The sequence below is a fragment of the Equus asinus genome, chromosome X (genome assembly GCF_041296235.1).
Source record: "Equus asinus isolate D_3611 breed Donkey chromosome X, EquAss-T2T_v2, whole genome shotgun sequence".
Classification (NCBI taxonomy): Eukaryota; Metazoa; Chordata; class Mammalia; order Perissodactyla; family Equidae; genus Equus; species Equus asinus.
The window spans coordinates 103,056,742-103,071,514 of NC_091820.1; the positions used below are offsets into that span (position 1 = coordinate 103,056,742).

General features: G+C 38.4%; 1 protein-coding gene across 6 annotated transcripts in view; it reads left to right on the plus strand.

Moving 5' to 3' along the window:
* TMEM164 (transmembrane protein 164) overlaps positions 1–14,773 on the plus strand; it is a 166,700-nt gene that overhangs the window by 76,589 nt on the left and 75,338 nt on the right. Inside the window, exon 1 of one of the 6 annotated variants that reach the window (XM_044764241.2) lies at positions 3,620–3,782. The exons of the other annotated variants lie outside the window; for them this stretch is intronic. The gene's annotated coding sequence lies outside the window, so the exon portion shown is untranslated. Of the gene's footprint in view, positions 1–3,619; positions 3,783–14,773 lie in introns of those variants that run through there. 6 annotated transcript variants of the gene reach the window in all.

Sequence of the window (14,773 nt, forward strand, 5' to 3'; positions counted from 1 at the left end):
TCAAACTGGTTATTATTTGTACATTGGAAAGATTTGATTTCATATGTTTACTTTGTATTTGGCCACTGTGCTTAACTCTTCTAATAGTTTTCACTTGCTTCCCTTGGATTATTTTGGAAATTAATGGTGTAAACTCCCATATGATAACTTTATCTCATTTTAAAGAGCAAAACTTTTTTCCCCTGCTTTGAGCCTGATTGTATTGGCTAGAACTTCCAGGACAATGTTAAATAATAGTGGTACCGGCAGGAATTCTTGCTTTGGTACTGATTTTAGTGGAAATATTTCTAGTGTTTCACTATTAACTCTGATGTTGGTTGTTGGTTTCGATTAGATGTCGTTTATAATGATAAGGAATTATTCTTAAATTAGTAAGTCTTTTTTTAAAAATCAGGAACAGTTATTGAATTTAGCTGATGCTTTTTGAGAATCTGTTGAGAAGTTCATTTGGGTTTTCTCCTTTGACCTCCCCATTTAGTATGTTATATTAGTAGTGTTCCTCCTAACCACCTTTGTTGGATTTCTGAAGTCAGCTTTCCTTTTCCTCTGCGTGCTTGCAAGAGATTCAGATTTGGCTTCTGTACTGTGAATTTGATCAATTTTTCTCTTGCCATCTCCAATGTGGAATTTAATTCTGCTGCTACAATATGAATTTCTGTGTAATTCTTACTTGCTTTGCTGAGCTCTCTTTTCACGCCACTTTGTTGTCTTTCCTTCCCAAATATGTTTCGTTTTGATGGCTTTCCATACCTGTTTCATAGAGTCCATATTTTCTCACATTCTGTTGAGGATGCAGTTTTGTAAAATATTTCTTCGGGTTCAGACACCAAATTCAGACTTTTGTGCTTCTTCCAAGTCTTCAGAATGATATGCGTTTCCCTTCTGCTGCCAGAAGTTTTCATATTAACCATACTGGTTTTGGGGTATAATTTTACATATTCAAAGGAGGATTTATTTATGATTTGTCAAACAACCGCATATGTAGATTGCCTTTGACTATTCTCATGTTCTCTTTGGTATTGGTTAGAACCCCTTCTCAGCTCCACTCTTGGCGGTCAGATTGATGCACATAGCTTCTAGCCCATTTCCCAGTGTCTAGCAGCTTCATCTAGTGGGTTCTGCTGGACCCATGTGGAATTGCTTACCCCTACTACTAGGTTCTCTGATACTCTGAACAAATAAAGTATGTGAAAAACTACAACCTCCCACATGCATTGCTACCTGAGTTTTACTTGTGAAGATTTGCACTCCTAGGGCACAGTGTGCCAGCACCAATGTCATCAATGCTGCCTTTTTGATTTTTTGAGAGTAGGAGTCTCCAAATGGATGTAGATCAGATTTGGGAGTTGTTGATTTCCTTTGCAAGCAGTCGCCCTGTAGTAGAGGCATGGTTGTCCAGTTTGCTGGTTACTAGATGAACTGTCGATTTCTAAGCCATGAGGCTGATAATGGCAGAAGGACTTGGTGTCTCCTTACCTTGTTTCAGGTTTCTGGGGGCTGCCGCATGAATTGGCCACAGATTGCTTTTTTTTCTCATTTCAACATTAGCCTTATTGTTAATAGAGTTTTCTCCCAGATTCTAGTAATAAGATGACCATCAGTCTAAGTTTTCAGTGATTTGGGGAGTTTTATATTTTTCTGTACCTCTGCACGTATTTTAGTGGAAAGCTGGGAGATGCTGTGTGAGTGGCTGTTAGCCAAGTGCTATTTTAAACTAGAAATCTAGTGTGTCTTTTGGTTTAGAGCAGAGGTCAGCAATCTTTTTCTGTAAAGGGCCAGACAGTAAATATTTTGGATGTTGTAGGCCATATGATCTCTGTTTTAACTACATAACTATTGTTGTAGCATGAATGCAGCCTAGATAATATGTAAACGAATGAGTTTGGCCATGTTTAATAAAACTATTTACAAAAGCAGAAGGACCTGATGAAAAAGTTCTAGAGCTGAATGATGGTGATGGTTGTACAACAATGTGCATGCACTTAATGCCGCTGATACTTAAAAATGGTTAAGATGGTAAATTTTTATGTTATATATATTTTACCAAGTCAAAAAAAACCACCCCAAATATAACAGGAGGACTATATTTTGCTGACCCTGAGTTTAGAACAATTAAATCTAGCCCCGAAAGAAAGATGAGGGAAGGGGAGAGAAGGGAGGGAAGGAGGAGGACATTACACGTGTACAACAGGATAGTGACCTTGTTACTAAGTTTGAAGGCAGTGGGATAGATTTCTCCAGTACTTAAAAGGAATACCTTAGTAGGGGCAAGGTTCTGGAAAGCTGCAGTTTGTCCTGGTGACATCATCGTGGTCTTTAGGGATAGAGATATACAGAGTTCATAGCCACACTTTTTGGCATAAGGATCAGAGCAGGGATTTTCTATTTCTCCTGAGGCTTGGGAAACATCTGCAGCTGTCAGAAGTGTTCATATCAGATGCAACTTAAAAGGCAGTCAGTCCTTTCTTCTTGGTCACTGATGATGCTTCCTGTAGATGATCTGGTCTCTTCCCACGTCTAGAAAATCCCAGCTTTTTAGTTATTAACCATAACAGACTCACTATACAAAAGAGCAGCCACTAGTGTGTCAGCTGTTTCTGTACCTCCTTGCCAAGATTCTTATGCCATCAGGACTCACTTGTCAGCTGGAGACCTGAGCCCTTTGCTTCTGGAAATAATGCTGCTCTCAGGACCCCAAGCCACATTTCTCTCAGTAGCATGGAGAGGATACTCCTACTTACCAGCTCCAGCCTTGGCAGCCCTCAGCTTGACCAAGACCTAGAAAGAGCTTGAAGTTTGACCATAGCCTCCCGTCTGCTCAGGGGAGCAGGTGTCTGGTGTGTTTACTGCTGTTCTTGGAGCAGAGGTACTATGTCAGGGTCCATCTATATTATCCCCCCCATCGAAAGCCGAAGCTGGAGGAAAGCTAAGCTCTCTTTATCACAGGGCTGGGGCTGAAGATGCCACCAGTCATGTGAACTGCAGGCCTGTGTCTGGGGGCAGCCTTGGGCAGCCTGGGGTGGTTCGAAATTTCCTGTTTCTGTTGGGTCTGCTATCTAGGCTGAAGGAGGGAGGGTGTCCTCACCATGTTGTGGCAAGCATGGCCTCCTCCTTCCCAGTCTCCCTGGATCCCACAGAGGGTTCTGAGTGCAATCAACATCCTAGTTTTCAGTTTGCTCTTTGGCATCCTGGATGCTGTTTGTAGAAGAGGGTAAAATTCTTGGTTTCACAAGGAACTGGGAGCCTTTTAGAGAAGCTGGTCTTCTGGGACTCTCCTCTCTCTGAACTGGGGTATTTTGAAGGAATAAATGAAGGAAAAGGGAATGGCTGTTAAGATTTCCCTGGCTTTGAGTTGTGATCAGACAGTTTGGCTGCCTGTGAACACCCACTGCTTAACGTGCCTGGTTATCCAAGTGTGTGCTACAAGGGCGGGGGACTCGTGGAGTGAGTCACTAAGCATTGCAGTTTATATGGCAGAGCACTCTTCCCCCACCCCACCCTCGTAAGAAAAGTGCATAGCAGAGAGCTGGCGCACATCCTCTGCCTCAGGAAGTGTACAGTACACCACCCCCCATGCTGAAACCCTTAAATCTGCTCATTTTCATGTTACACATGGAGAGGAGTGGATCTCTGATGTAAGTGGGATTATTTGGTCATGAGTATCTGCTGACTCAGTCTGGAGAGGCTTTTGAAGGAGATGAGATGAAATTTCATCTGTGCTGCAGAGAGCAGGGGGTGCATTGCTGGATGGAGAGAGGACTGTAGGCCACGTGTGAACCAAGGTAGGCGAGAGAAGCATGGGGGTGGGTGAGGGGAATTAGGACAGCCTGACATATGATCTTGGCATTGCAAGATTGATGCCCCATTGGCCTTTGGGCCACATGATATTATGAGAGTTCCGTAGCCCTGTGACCCTCTCTTTTTCTAGTTCCCATTTATTGTACTCTCAAATTTTTAAACAACAGGACTTTTCCCAGGGAGACGTGTATCTCTAGGACTGTCCTGAGTTCACAAGATGGGCTCAGGTTGAACCTGTCGTGTTGTAATGTGTCGGAATGGTTTTACCATCTCAGCACCCCCTTCTCAGTGCTCAACTGATCAGCTGCTCTGGAACCCAAAAATGAGCAGCCTTTTGGCACCTTCACCTTGGATGTACCTGCTTTTTGGCTTAGGTTTGGACTCATTACTGAAAAAGGCGATTGGGGGACTGACTCTGAACTGAGCAGCTTTATTAAGACAGTTCTTGGCAAGGGAGAGAAAGCCCTACACGTGAATGCTGCAGATTTAAAAGGGAAAGAGACTAGGAAACTAGAAGATTCATAATGAGTAAGCAGCAATTCAGGGAGACCCACTCCCTTTGTTATGCGGAATGCTGGTCTGGTGTCTGCTTTCCTAGAGCCATCTAACTGGCAGGTTGCTGGCTTTCACATACTTCCTTAATGCCTAGAAGAGGGAAGGAGGCTTCAGGCTGTTCACAGGACTCCTCCCCTTCCACACACAATAGAAGCGCCTTCCTCCCCACGTGTACATATTCAATTTTGTTCTCTCCTGGGAGCTTTGGCTTCTACAGTCTTGGTCCACATATTCTGATTCAGTGTTTTCATTTCCCCAAATCCTCTCCTGGAAGTCTCTCTGAAGGTTTCTAGAGGAGAGACTGCTGTTATTTTTTTTTCTTCTCTCAGGCTGCTCTGCTTTAAACTCTTGTTTGGATGCATGTCATGTCTGGGTAAAAGAAATGCTGGAGATTCAGATAACTTTTCTCATCTAGGGAAGCATGGAAAGCAGTACTCAGCAGAGAAATGGGGACTGACCATTTTGGGCCTCTTTTTTACTTTCTCAGCCCACCCAGTCCTTACGGGAAGCCAAGTGAGGAATCTACTATGTTGTATGTTGGGCAAAAGCAATTCCAGAAAATAAATAAATAAAAAGCAGTGTAGCATAATAAATAAGGTTTGGGCAAGATATATACAGTGGGTAATGAAGAAGTAGAAATGTTTCATTCTCATTACAAAAGTAATCCATGGTCCCTGTAAGGAAAACATCAAACGTTACAGAAAGCAATAAAGAAGAAAATAAGAATAACTGATAATTCCTCTGTTAATATGATAGTATACAGTCACGTGTTTCTTAACGGTGGGCATGCGTTCTGAGAAATACCCTGTTAGGTCATTTTGTCGTTGTGTGAACATCAGAGTGTACTTACACAAACCTAGATGATACAGCCTACCATGCACCTAGGCTAAATGGTACTAATCTTAGGAGACTGTCATTGTATATGCGGTCTTTCGTTGACAGAAACATCATTATGTGGTGCATCACTGAAATTTCCTCCCAGTCTTCTGTGAGTAAATACCCATTTTTAAAAGTAAAATTGGGATTATTCTATGTATGCTACTTTATAATATATTAAAAGTTAATATACCCTGGTCATTTCCCCATGTCATTAAGTATTCTTCTAAGCATGATTTCTAATGACTGCATAGTATTTCATTATTTGGATGAACATAATATGATGTATTTAAACAGTGCCCTCTTATTTGACCATCTCATCTTATCACTTTACTATCCGTGCATTTACGTCACTGTTAGAATTAGGGTCCCAGGGAATGAAAATTGCTTTCATTCAGATAAGTAGAATTTCAGGATGAAAACTGCTTTCAGATAAGTAGCTCCTGTTATTAGTTGAGCACCTTCCAGATGAGGGCTTTGGCCAACTTCCTGAAAATCTAAGGAAAAAAAGTTCTGGTGCCTCTGCAGTTGTGTGGCCCCATTTGGTCCGGAACAAGGAAGTGGGAAACCACCAGTTGCAACCAGGGAATTATCTTTGTGCCTATACACAAAGCCAGCCAAGCTTTCCTGTTATACTTATTTGTTTTTCTTTGTTTTTTATTTTCCAACTTTTATTCTGAGAATTTTCAAACATATGTAAATGTGAATAGGGCGGTAGACTGAACGCTTGTATTACCTCCACTTAGATTCAGCAGTTTTTGTCATGCTTTCTTAAAAGTGGGTTAAAAAAATGTAAGATCCTGACTGCATTCCCTGCTCTGTGACAGGCTTGTGCTCCAGGGCCTCACACAGTGGGCAAAAAAAAGTACACTTTTAGTGCCAGCCCCAGTGGCCCAGTAGTTAAATTTGGCACCCTCTGCTTCGGCGACCCAGGTTTGGTTCCCAAGTGGTGACCTACACCACTTGTCAGAGGACATGCTGTGGTGGCAGCTCACATACAAAAAGAAGAAGATTGGCAATAGATGTTAGCTCAGGGTGAATCTTCCTCACCAAAAAAGGGGAAGATTGGCACAGATGTTAGCTTAGAGCAAATCTTCCTCAAAAAAAAATTGTACACTTTCAACCAAGGGCTATGGAAACAGAAGATGTATCAGAGGGGAAGGGCCCTGGGCTCTGGGATGGTGGAAATAGATCACTTGTTTTCATAATACAAATCATAGACAGTAAATCTCCATGTAGTTGCTGGCTGAAGTGGAAAGACTAGATCCAGATGTCCATTGACGTAACAGTGTATAAATAACTTTTTCTTTTTAAAGATTGGCACCTGAGCTAACATCTATTGCCAATCATTTTCTTTTTCTTTTTCTTCTTCTTCTCCCCAAGGCTCCCCTCCCAGTACATAGTTGTATATTCTAGTTGTAGGTCCTTCTGGCTGTGCTGTGTGGGATGCCGCCTCAGCATGGCTTGATGAGCGGTGCTAGGTCCATGCCCAGGATCCGAACTGGCAAAGCCCTGGGCCGCTGAAGCAGAGTGTGTGAACTTAACCACTTGGCCACAGGGCCAGCCCCAAATAACTTCTGATATATTTATACAATTGAATAATATACAACAGTGAAAAACAGATGAAATAGAGTTATAGTTATCAACATTGATAATTAGAAGAAGCCATGTTGAGTGAAAAATGTAATTTGCAGAAGGGTATATATATGTATATATATAGTATATCGTTTAATGGGATAAACATGAAACAACAATGTGTAAGGTTTGTGGATACATACAAATGTAATAAATGTATAAAAACATTAACAGGAAGGACTCCCACTACTTCAGAAGAAAGGTTCCCTCTGGTTAGGGAGTGGAGGAGCTGAATGGTATTCAGGAAGGGTATGCAGGGCTTCAACTGAATCAGTAATGTTCACAGTTGTTAAACCAGGATGGTGGGCACAGAGGTTCTCATATTATTTTTGTACTTTTATATATATTTGAAAACTTTAATGTACAAAAATGTGAAAAAGCATTGTTTGAAAGGTTTAGACTCTTGGATCCCTTGTTTGCTAGGTGTAAAAGCTGAGGCTGGGGGAATTCAGTGTTTTGCTTCTCATATATTTTTGAATTTTATTCAATTACCATACGGTAAAATTAACTTTTTTTAGTGTACAGTTCTAAGCGATTTTTTCCATTTTTTTATTATGGTAAAATACACATAACTTGAAATGTAACGTCTTAACCATTTTTAATACAGTTCAGTGGTATTAAGTACATTCACATTGTTGTGCAGCCATTGCCACTATCTCTCTCCAGAATTCTTTTCATCTTGTAAAAACTGAAACTCAGTACCCAGTAAACAATAACTCCCATTCACTCCTCCTCCCAGCCCCTGGCAACCATCATTCTACTTTCTGTCCCTATGATTTTGGCTACTTTAGGTAGGTTCCTCATATAAATGGAATCATATAGTATTTGTCTTTTTGTGACTGACTTATTTCACTTAGCATAATGTCCTCAAGGTTCATTAGTTGTTGTACCAGGTGTCAGAATTTCTTTTTTAAGGAAGAATAATATTCCATTGTATGTATATACCACATTGTTTATCCATTCATCTGTTGATGGACACTTGGGTTGCATCCACATTTTAGCTATTGGGAATAAGGCTTCTATGAACATGGGTGTACAAACATCCCTTAGAGACCCTACTTTCAGTTTTTGGGGGCATATACCCAGAAGTGGAATTCCTGGATCATATGGTAATTCTGTTTTTAATTTTTTGAAGACCTGCTGTAATGTTTTCCACAGCAACTGTATCATTTTACATTCCCAGCAGCAGTGTGCAAGAGTTCTAATTTCTCCATATCTTTGCCAGCATTTGTTATTTTGTTTTTTTCTTGATAGTAGTCATTGTAATGATGTGAGATAGTATCTCATTGTGATTTTGATTTGCATTTCATTTTCTCATTTCCCTTGTGATTTCTTCTTTGATCCATTGGTTGTTTTAAGAGTGTTAATTAATTTTCACAACGTTGTGAATTTTCCCATTTTACTGCAGTTATTGATTTTCTAACTTTATCCTGTTGTCGCTAGATATTTTGTATGACATCTGTCTTGTTAAATCTATTCAGACTTAATTTGTCACCTAACATATGATCTATCCTGGAAAATGTCCCATGTACACTTGAGAAGAATGTGAATTCTCTCGTTGGATAGAGTGTTCTGTGTATGTCTGTTAGATCTAGACCTTCTTTGTCTCTAGTAATTTTTTTTTATTTATTGTTTATTTTGTCTGATATTAGTATAGCCTCCCCTGCGCACTTTTGATTATCATTTGCATGGAATGTCTTTTTCCATCCTTTTACTTTCAACCTTTTTTGTGTATTTGGATCTAATGTGAGTTTCTTGTAGACAACATATAATTGGATCACAGTTTTTTTTTAATCCATTCTGCCAATCTCTGTCTTTCAATTGGAGAGTTTAATCCATTTACATTTAACATAATTACTGATAAGGAGGGCCTTCTGTCATTTTGCTACTTGTTTTCTATACACTTTATAAGTTTTTTCTCTAATTTCTTTCATTAGCTGTCTTCTTTTGTGTTTAGTTGAGTTTTTGGTAGTGTTACAATATAATTTTCTTATCATTTCCTTTTGTGTATATTCTATAACTATTTTCTTTGTGCTTATCATGGGGATTACATTTAACATCCTAAAGTTATAATGTTTTACTTTGAATTTACATTAGCTTAATTTTAATAATATGCAAAATCTTTGTTCCTTTACAGTTTCATCCCCACCCCTTTCAGTTATTGATGTCACAAAATTATGTCTTTATACATGGTGTTCCCCACAACTTAAAGTAATCATTTTTAAATGCATTAGTCTCTTAAGTTATGTAGAAAGCAAAATGTGGAGTTACAAACCAGTTATAATAATACTAGCTTTTAGACTGATGTGTGTGTTTTTAAATGTGTTAATCTCTTAAATCATGTAGAAAGCAAAAAGTAGAGTTACAAACTGTTGTTATAATGATGCTAGCTCTTGTAATTGCCCACGTATTTACCTTTACTGGGATGTTTATTTCTTCATACAGCTTCAAGTTACTGTCTAGTAGGTTTTCATTTTACCCTGCAGGACACACTTTAGCATTTTTTGCAGGGCAGGTCTAGTTGTAACAAACTCCCTCAGTTTTTGTTTTTCTGTAAATGTCTTAATTTCTCTTTCAATTTTAAAGGACAGTTTTGCTGGATATAGGATTCTTGGTTGACAGGTTTTTTTTTTTCTTTAAGCACTTTCAATGTATCAGCCCACTACCTTCTGGCTACAAATGTTTCTGATGAGAAATCTGCTGATAATCTTATTGAGCATCCTTTGTATGTGATGAGTCACTTCTCTCTTGCTGTTTTCAAGATTCTTTGTCTTTCAACAATTTGATTACAATGTGTTGCAGTGTGGATCTCTGAGTTCATCCTACTTGGAATTCGTTAAGTTTCTTGGATGGGTATAGTCATGTCTTTGATCAAATTTGGGAAGGTTTTTTTTTCGGATAATCTCTCTGCCCCTTTCCCTCTCTTTCCTCCTTTTGGGACTCCTATAATGCATATGTTGGTCCTCTTGATGGTGTTGCATAAGTCCCTTAGGCTCTGTTCACTTTTCTTCAATCTTTTTTTCTTTTTGTCCCTCTGACTTGATAATTTCAATTGTTTTATCTTCAAGTTCCCTGATTCTTTCTGCTGCCTGCTCATATCTGCCTTTGAGTTCCTCTAGTGAATTTTTCATTTGTGTTAATTTACTTTTCAGCTCTGGAGTTTCTTTCCATTTTTCTTGTTTTAGGTTTTCTGTCTTTTTATTGATAGTTCCATTTTGTTCATTTTCTTGACTTTCTCCATGTCTTCCTTTAGTTCTTTGAACATCTCTAAGTCTGTGTTTTAAAGTCTTTGTCTAGTAGATCTGCCATCTGGTCGTTCTTTGGGACGTTTTCTTTTGGTTTATTTTTTTCCTTTTTAATAGCCATACTTTGCTAGTTCTTTGTATGCCTTGTGATTTTTTTGGTGAGAACTGAATCTTTGAATTTAATCATGTGATAACTCTGAAAGTCAGATTCTCCCCATTTCCCAGGATTTGCTGTTTTTTGGTTTTGTTTTGTTTTTGGTTATTATAGGCTGTCTCAAAGCTGAGGATTAGCCTGAGGTGTAAATTTAAGGACTTCTTGGGTCTTTTCTCAGCCTATGCCTTTCCTTCGGCATGTGGAGTGATTTTCTCATTTCCCCTGTATATGTAGGTGCTTTTGAGTGTCCTAGTCTTTAACGTTTGGCTCCTCAAAGGGGAAAAAGGAAAATGAAGGGAGGCAAAAGTGCAGGTCCTTTAAATTCCTTAGAAGTCACATCAACTGGAGACGGAGGGGCTTTTAACAATGGGGTGCGTGTGCGACAATGGCTGGTTGTCTCTGTCTGTACCTTCTGTTATCAGAAGCATCAATCAGAGCACAGATCCCCAATTTTTGGAGGACAGGATCTTACTGCCCACCCTGGCCTCCACAAGCTGTGTGTAAACTGCTCCAGGATCATGAGCACAGCTGCCTGCTACTTGACTGGGAGGTGAGAGATGGATAGCTGCTGCAGAGCTAAGAGCTGGAGTGGACTGAAATTAACCATGAGTTACTGTCTAAGCCTTCCCTTGGAAGTTGCAAGCTTCCAGTAGACTCCAGGGTTCCAAAAGTGTTACATCAGACAGATTTGCTCATGTAATTGTTGTCTTGGTGGGGAGACAGATTCCTGGTGCTTCTACTCTGACATCTCAGAATTCTCTCTTCCATGAGTTTTAACACATGTATAGATTACTGTAACTATCACCAAAATCAGGGTATAGAGGAGTTCTATCACTTCTAAAAATTACTTATGCTGTCACTTTAGAGTGATAGCCTCTCACATCCCTAAACCTTGGCAACTACTGATTAGTTCTCCTTCACTATAGTTTAGTTGTTTGGGAATGTCATATAAATAGAAACCTATAGTATGTAACCTTTTGAGACTGGCTTTGTTTACTCAGCATAATGTCTTTGAGATTCATCCAAGTTGTTGCATGTATCAATCCTTCATTCCTTTTTATTGCTGAGTGGTTTTCCATGGTATGTATGAACCATAGTTTGTTTATCCATTCACCCACTGAGGGGCATCTGGGCTGATCCAGACTTTGGCTGCTATGAATAGAGTTGCTGTGAACATCTGTCTAAGGGTTTTTGTGTAAACCTAAGTTTTCATCTCAATAGGGTAAATTTCCAGGAGCAGAATTACTGGGCATACAATAAGAGTATTTTTAACTTCTAAAACTTTTCATAAACTTTAGAAGAAACCACCAAATTGTTTCCCAAATTGTTTTTACATTTCCACCAGTAGTGTATTATGAGAGTTCCAGTTTCTCCACAGTCTCTCCAACATTTGCTGTTCTTAGTATTTTTACTTTATCAATTCTAATAGGTGAAGAGTTATATCTTATTGTGATTTTAGACTGTATTTCCCTGATGGTGTGGATCATTTTTCCATATGCTTATTTGCCATCCATATATCTTTTTTTTGGTGAAGTGTTTGTTCAAGTTTTCTAACCTATTTTTTAATTGGGTTGGTTGTTTTCTTATTGTCGATTGTGAGTAGTCTTTGTATATTCTGGATAAAAACTCTTTGGATATGTGATTTGAAAATATTTTATTTCATTCTGTAGCTTGTCTTTTTATTTTCTTCAAAGTGTCTTTCACAGAGTGAAATTTTAAAATTTTAAGTTCAGTTTATCATATTTTTTTGTTTAATGTATTGAGTTTTTGTTGTCATGTTTAAGCAGTATTTACCTAAATAAAGGTCAAATTTTCTCCTATGTTTCCTTCTAAAAGATTTATAATTTTACATTTTTTATTTAGATTTATGACTTAGCTTTTATGTAAGTTGTGAGATTTAGGTTAAGTACATTATTTCATATATGATGTCCAGTTACTCTAACACTATTTGTTGAAAGGGCTGTGGTTTCTCCACTGACTTGCTTTTGCATTACTGTGAAAAATTAAACGACTATACCAATGTGGGTGTATTTCTGCACTATTCTGTTTCATTAATTGATGTGTCTTTTTTTGGCCAGTATTGCATTGTTTTCATTACTATAACTTTATAGTAAGCCCTAAAATCTGGTAATGTGATTCCTTCATCTTTCTTCTTCTTTTTCCAAATAATTTTAGCTTCTACTTTCTTTTCCCTTCCATGTACATTTTAATAAATTTTTTTTTTGAGGAAGATTAGCCCTGAGCTAACTACTGCCAGTCTTCCTCTTTTTCCTGAAGAAGCCTGGCCCTGAGCTAACATCCGTGCCCATCTTCCTCTACTTTATATGTGGGATGCCTACCACAGCATGGTGTGCCAAGTGGTGCCATGTCCAAACCCAGGATCTGAACCAGCAAACCCTGGGCCACCGAGAAGTGGAATGTGCTAACTTAACTGCTGCGCCACTGGGCCAGCCCCCCAGATACATTTTAGAGTCAGTTTACCTGTCTCTACAAAATATCCTGCTGGGATCTGATCAGAATTACATTGACTCTATAGATTGTTTTGGTGAGAATTGACATCTTTCTTATGTTGAGGCTTTCAATCTTTGAATGTCATTTATCTGTCTATTTATTTAGATTTTCTCTGATTTCTTTTATCAACATTTTGCAGTTTGCAGTATACAGAGTCTGTAAATATTTTGTTAGATTTATACCTAAGTATTTGAGTTTTAGAGGGAGATATTATAAATAGTATTTTTTAAAAATTTGTTTTCTGGGCTGACCCCATGGCTGAGTGGTTAAGTTTGCATGCTCCACTTTGGCAGCCCAGGGTTTCGCTGGTTCGGATCCTGGGTGCAGACATGGCACAGCTTATCAAGCTGTGCTGAGGCAGCTTCCCACATAGCGCAAGAAGGACCTTACAACTAGAATATACAGCTATGTACTGGGGGAACTTTGGGGAGAAGAAGATTGACAACAGATGGTAGCTCAGGTGCCAATCTAAAAAAAATTGTTTTCCAATTTTATGCTGCTATTATGTAGAAATGTTATTGATGTCTGCATGTTGATCTTGCAATCCTGCAACCTTGCTAAAATCACGTATTAGTTCTAGGAGCTTTTTTGTAGATTCCTTGGGATGTTCTACACATATAATCATCTTCTTTGCAAATAGCAGTTTTATTACTTTCTTTTCAATATCTATTATTTTTGTTGCCTTACTACACTGGCTAAGACTGCCAGTATGATGTTGAATTGGAGTGCTGAGAGTGGGCACCCTTTTCTTGTTCCTGATGTTAGTGCAAGGAGCATTCAGTCTTTCACCATTAAGTACAATGTTGGGCATAATATTTTTTAGATGTCCTTTATCAGATTGAGGAATTTCCCTACTAGTTCTAGTTTGTTGATATTTTTTTTATCATGAATAGATGTTGAATTTTGATAAATGCCTTTTCTGTACCAGTTAATATGATCATGCACTTTTTATTCTTTACACTGTTAGTTTGGTGGAATTCATTAATTGAATTTCAGATATTGAATCAACCTTTTATTACCATGACAAACTCCACTTGGTCATAGATTATTATTATTTTTATACTCCTGAATTTGATTTGCTAACGTTTTATTGAAGATTTTTGTGTCTGTGTTTGTGAGGGATATTATTTTAGTTTTGGTTTTCTTTCTTCTTTTTTTTTTTCTTTATTTGTCTAGTTTTGCAATCTGGGTAGTAATAGCCTCATAAAATGAGTTGAGAAATGTTTCCTTCTGTTCTATTTTCTGGACAAGATTATATAAATATTTGGTAGAATTGGTCACTGAAACCATCTGAGTCTGGAGATTTCTTAGAAGATTTTTAACTACAAATTCAAATTCTTTTAATAATTTATTTATTTATTTATTTACTTATTTTGAGGAAGATTAGCCCTGAGTTAACATCCGCTGGGAATCCTCCTCTTTTTGCTGAGGAAGACTGGCCCTGAGCTAACATCTGTGCCCATCTTCCTCTACTTTATATGCAGGATGCTTACCACAGCATGGCTTGATAAGCGGTGCATAGGTCCACGCCTGAGATCTGAAACGGGAAACCCTGGGCCACCAAAGGGGAGCGTAGAAACTTAACTGCTATGCCACTGGGCCAGCCCCAATGTCTTTTTTATTGAGATATAATTGACATATAACAGTATATTAGCTGCAGGTGTACAATATAATGATTTGATATTTGTATCTATTGCGAAATGATCACCACAATAAGTCTAGTTAACATCCACCATCACACATAGTTACAAATTTGTTTTCTTGTGATGAGAATTTTTATGATCTGCTCTCTTAGCAACTTTCAAATATACAATACAGTATAATTAACTATAGTCACAATGCTGTACAGTATATCCTCATGACTTATTTATTTTATAACTGGAAGTCTGTACCTTTTAACTATGTTCACCCATTTTGCCCATCCCCTCTGTCTCTGGCAACCACCAATCTGTTCTCTGTATCTATGAGTTCGGATTTTTTTGTTTGCTTGTCTTTGCTT